At 32.5% G+C, this 5,208-nt stretch overlaps 1 long non-coding RNA gene across 1 annotated transcript; it reads right to left on the bottom strand.

Annotated features, from left to right (window-relative positions):
• Positions 1–579: 579 nt before the first annotated feature.
• LOC128993508 (uncharacterized) lies at positions 580–4,520 on the bottom strand. Its single transcript, XR_008490761.1, has 2 exons — positions 4,397–4,520; positions 580–832 (listed from the first exon to the last, which is right to left on the bottom strand). It is a non-coding gene; the product is annotated as an uncharacterized LOC128993508 (long non-coding RNA).
• Positions 4,521–5,208: the final 688 nt, after the last annotated feature.

The following is a 5,208-nucleotide window of genomic DNA, read 5'->3' as shown; positions in this document are numbered from 1 at the left end:
CGTGACGTCATGCTTGACGAGCATTACGGCCTGTTTTTTTTAGTGTGGCCTTGTCCGGAGTGTTAAGTATTTAGCTGGCCAGCTGATAATTTGTGTGTGAGAGAGAGAAAGAGGATGCTGCAAAATCCCCACGCAACAATACAATTTAATTTAGAAAAATGTAAACATTCTGGTTCCAAGTTCAATGTTTTTTCTCGTAATATCATTTCTTTGAGCTCCATCGTTAATTTCTCTATTCTTTTATTTTGACTTGTTTCATTTACCTTTTACTTTTGTGTGCTTTTAATAAGCCCTTTTTAATTTGACTCTAAATTCTGTGTACTGTCAGAACATTTAAACATTCATCAAAAATATCTTCTCGACGAGACAACATTCGACCAGATCTTCTAGAACGTCATTGTGGTAACATAACTATATTTCAGTTTTAAAATTAAACCAAAAGTCCACCATTATTTTCTGTTATTATCAAGATTAAATTAATAACCCCATATACAGTCCACTTTTATTATTGTCAAAAAGCCTTTAGAGTACGCTACACGGAGGCTAACATAGAAATAAAATTTATTAATAAGTTCAAAATTCTCCGAAAACCTGTTTATTAGACGGTTTACATCTCTTGCTTGGTTTTACTTGTTGAGACCATAGTTGAGACACAGACGTGTCCTAGATCCATCAGGATTTGTGTTCCTCGCAATACAATCGAGGCCATGATCACATTCAAATCTGGTTGCTGTTTGCGACCTGCACTCAATGCAAACATGCCCTTCTTGGCCGGCATGTTCGTCCTCTTTATATGTTTCCAATCCCTCGTCACAGGCCCAACAGAAAGAACCTGTAAACACAGCCTAAATATAATTCTGACAATTTAAACATTCTAACTAACAAGACCAATGCGTATTGGAAAATTTACAGAGTTTGCCTACAATTTTAACTATTCAATATTCAAACATCGTTATTCATTTTAATGTATGGAAAGGCCTACATGGTGGACAGAGGTCAATACAGTTCTAACACTCTAATATCTGCTGACTAAGTGAATTTTCATTTACCTGATTGGATTTTCACTTAAATATTACCTCGTAATTGTCACCTTTATTCCCGGTTTGAATATAATAGTACCAGGGGACCGAGCATTGCTCGTAGTTTAATGTGTAGGAGACGTTAAAAAATAAACATAGGCCTACATATGTACAGCTTCCATGATATTATAAAATATGTATAAAACAAACTATAGACTATAATATAATGTTATCGTGCTCACTATTGGTGTTATTTGCGCAACATTTTGTGCACAGCACTGTCACCTCAAGCCATTGAAAATCATTGTCCTCTCCTAAATAAACTCGCATTACTGACACAATTAAAAAATCCGAAAAAAAATTATGTATTTAAAAAATAGTATCATTACAGTATTGTCAGTTTTTAGCGAATTTCCCTATAGGGAAGTAGCTATTACCGTAGGTCTCATGGTAAGACTTAGGCCCGGGACCGATTTACTTTTTCATTTTGATGTCCCCAGAGGCCAAAAACACCATTCGTTCAAATTTTTATATATGTATATATATATATATATATATATATATATAGATTTATATGTATATATGTGTCCGTGAACACGATAACTTGAGTAATTTTTATCCGATTTTGATGAAATTTGGTTTGAAGGTGTAAGGCGGGATAAACTTGAATGAGTTCGCGATCCAGCATGATCGGACCATGGGAACAGGGTTTTATGGGGTAAAAATTGGTTTTTCTCACTTTTGACCCTCAAAACACAAAATTTCCCAATTTTTCTCTAAACCATCTTAAAGAGCTTAAAAAAACAAACAATTCAGTATATCAAAGTGTTTTTGTACGGTTATTGGTTACGGAGAAAACTAAAAAAATTGTAAATTTAAAATCCCCATGTTATTCTTATGGAGAATATTGTAAAATGTTGTAGTTTGCTTGTTTATGGATATCTTTTGATCAAACTTGGCAAATATTTTATACTAAGCAATAATTATTTTACTTAAAACACACACTTTATTAGTTTCCTTGTAGCAGCAAACCTAGGTACTCGTTAAACCTAATTTTATTTAAATAGATCAATTGAAAAGCAATTCAGCCAAATGGAAATTCGCTTAGACAGCAGGTTAGCTGCGGCGGGGGTATTTTTTTATCTGGGCCATTGTATAAGAGTTAATCTCTATAATAATTAATCTATTTTACAGTTTAGTGGCCTATTTTTGACATCGGGTTTCCTCTATCAATTAACTGACTTTAATTAATTGGTTAGCTGTTTGCTGGTAGACAGTTTTGTGCTAGGCTTAAGAAAATTTTATTTTTATTCAAAACTAATGAATTTCACTAATGAATCTACGCTTAGAAATAAGTTAAAGCGGCATAAAAACGGCAAAATTTGTAGTAAAAAGTGCAAATAAATACTCCGAATACTCTAAGATGGGGTTTTCTGCTGTATAATGTAGTTTCAAGGGTTTGTGAGACAAAAAATGTAGTAGCCGTTACTTTAAATGCTGTTGAGTCTAGAGCATATTTATACGAGTGTGAAGAGGTTAGTTTTTATACTGAATTACATAAAAAATATGTCTAAATCAAGCGGACCTGTTAAAATATAACTACCAATTTAGAACTTGATTTAACCTATAAAAACATATACCTAACTAATTTATTTTCTGTGTAAATCATCTTCACTTCAATATTTTCACGTTAAATTAAGTTAATTAAGTTTAATAACAAACTCATGATATAATAATATTTAACATATTATCAGCTGTTGTTCTGTGGCCAGCATTGTTGCGAGGTGCGAATATTATGCGCTCTCTGGTATAACGGATCGCGGAACGTAGCAACTATGGGACCGCCCACGGATATTAGAACAGAAACGGTATGGATCAAAAACATAAAAAAATGACGTCACTGTATGGAATTACTGTATAAATAATCTCTACATGTGTTTTGGACGTTTTTTGACAGTTGCATTGAAATAATAATACAAACATGTCAATTTTCGGGTAATTTGTTTGTCTATGTCCATATCTTTTCTATTTTATAATCCGTAGGATCCTCAAACAACCCATTCGGTGGTACATCGTCACAAACTACATAATGTCCTTTGGGTTTCCTCAATACTCTTTGTTCAGCATTAGTATAAAATCTTGTGCGGTAAAGTATTCTACGATTTCGAACAACTGTAATGATACAATTGCTTAATACAACATTCCAAGGGTATTAAATAACCAATGCTAAATGGTATTTATGGGAATGACCTTTTATTTTGTACTGTATTTAAGTCCAAAATATTTTTGTCGAATTGGATTAAAAATTATTTGGAATCATATTACAGAAATTAAATTATGGCTGTTACCAAATGCTTTGTGTCAGAATTACTACTGAATTGAAAACTCAACTATTTGTTTATTATGCCTATTTTCATTCTATTCTTCAATATGGAATTGAACTTTGGGGATTCGCATCAGAAATAGAGAGAGATTTTCAGGTACATGTTGTTAAGAATCATGAATTTGATGTCTTACAGATCTTCATGCAAGCTAATAGTTTTAAATTTTTATTTATAAAAACAACACATTTTTAATAGCACTACTATTTTGTATAAATGTTTATGTGATAAACCCTAGAAGCGGTATTTATTCATTTTATTTAGTTTCGACCCATCACTACTGTTAATGAAGTTATTTTATAAATCATTGTAGGCCTATGTTCAAGAGCATAAATAATAGGATTGAAAGCAACTCGACTCTCTGTGGGTTTTGTAGATTGAAGATATAGTTTTCACAACGTACAATAAGTAAGTAGTTTATTCTGTGGTTGTTTGATAATCTTGTGATGTTAATAAACAAAGTGGATGTCTTTATTGCGTAAAGAAAATAAGTAATATAGCATTACCCATAACTTATCTTAATCCGCATTTGTAAAGTTAGTGGTGTAACCGTAAATTGTAATAGTATATTTCGTACCTAGGACCGAAAACCATTTCGGTCTGTGGTACAAACGCTATTTTTCACAACACTATACCCAATTACCACTATTCACCAGAATAATAATGCACACTGATATTCAACACAACTACAACTTTTAGGTTATGTAAAGAAATAATTTGAGGAATCAGCAAAAATAATAATAAATAATTGCTAGGCAACGGTGACAGTAAAACAATTAATTATTTTGCAATGCTATGGATAGGCCTACTGATTGTGTATTTATTATGCATTCATGTTCGTTAAGCGGGCAGCTGATTTTGCGGCCCCGGGCTGTAAAAACCTGCTCGGTTCCCAAATGACGATGACAGCTGGCATGGCCAGCAAAACATAACTTTCAACCATCAATTAACATATGTGAAACAGCTAACATCATAGTGTGGTGAAAAAGTACTTACACAATAGAAGCAGGAGAGCCAGCTTGATCAAGTACATGATGCTCTTCTTAACGCGACTTCTACAATACAAAACTATTATTGGCGCAATAGTACAGCTGCAAGTCGAAAATAACTGTAATTACTAAGGTATGTGAACTAATTTGTGTGAATTGTCTGTTTTATAATGATAATTGCTTTGAAATTGCAGTCATTAATGTTGCAGGTGAAAATGTAGCCTTATTCGTAAATAATTTCGAAATTAACCATAAGAGCACATCAGAACATTATTTGAGTAATGTTTTAATATTTCAAATTCTCACAAGCTAAACTATTTGGTAGTTTTAACGACTTCAAGTACTAACAGTAATTGGATTGTGGGCCTTATCATAAGCACAGGATCAAGTAGTCATTTTAAACTGTACTGTATATAATTCAGAACAGCTGATTTACATATTGAGTTAGATTTTTTCAAGATTTGTAAACAAAAACATTACTTGTATAAAGGCCAAGTATACATCTGACACTATGAATGTTCCTTTAAACCTTTTACATAAATAAACAGAAACAAAATATCTGATATGAAAAAAACGGATTTCATAAGATATTGTTCAAGGGTTACTTTAAAATTCTTTAGCACTTATGGTTCATTGGGTAACATGTGTGGCCTATTTTAAAAGTTGTTAAAAGTCCGATACAAGATACTCATGCCATCCAAAGTTTGGTAAGCTTATTTTAAGGACCCTTTAAGCTCTTTATCAGAGCTATGGTAATTCATCATATTGCTTACCAACTGACAGGTTCCTTGATGATAGTAAATTGTTGAATGCGTCTTT

The sequence above is a fragment of the Macrosteles quadrilineatus genome, unplaced genomic scaffold (genome assembly GCF_028750875.1).
Source record: "Macrosteles quadrilineatus isolate MER2022 unplaced genomic scaffold, UCM_ALF_1.0 Scaffold_4__1_contigs__length_99947679, whole genome shotgun sequence".
Lineage (NCBI taxonomy): Eukaryota > Metazoa > Arthropoda > Insecta > Hemiptera > Cicadellidae > Macrosteles > Macrosteles quadrilineatus.
The sequence above is the reverse complement of the archived record's forward strand: the minus strand, read 5'-3'. Positions and strand labels throughout refer to the sequence as shown.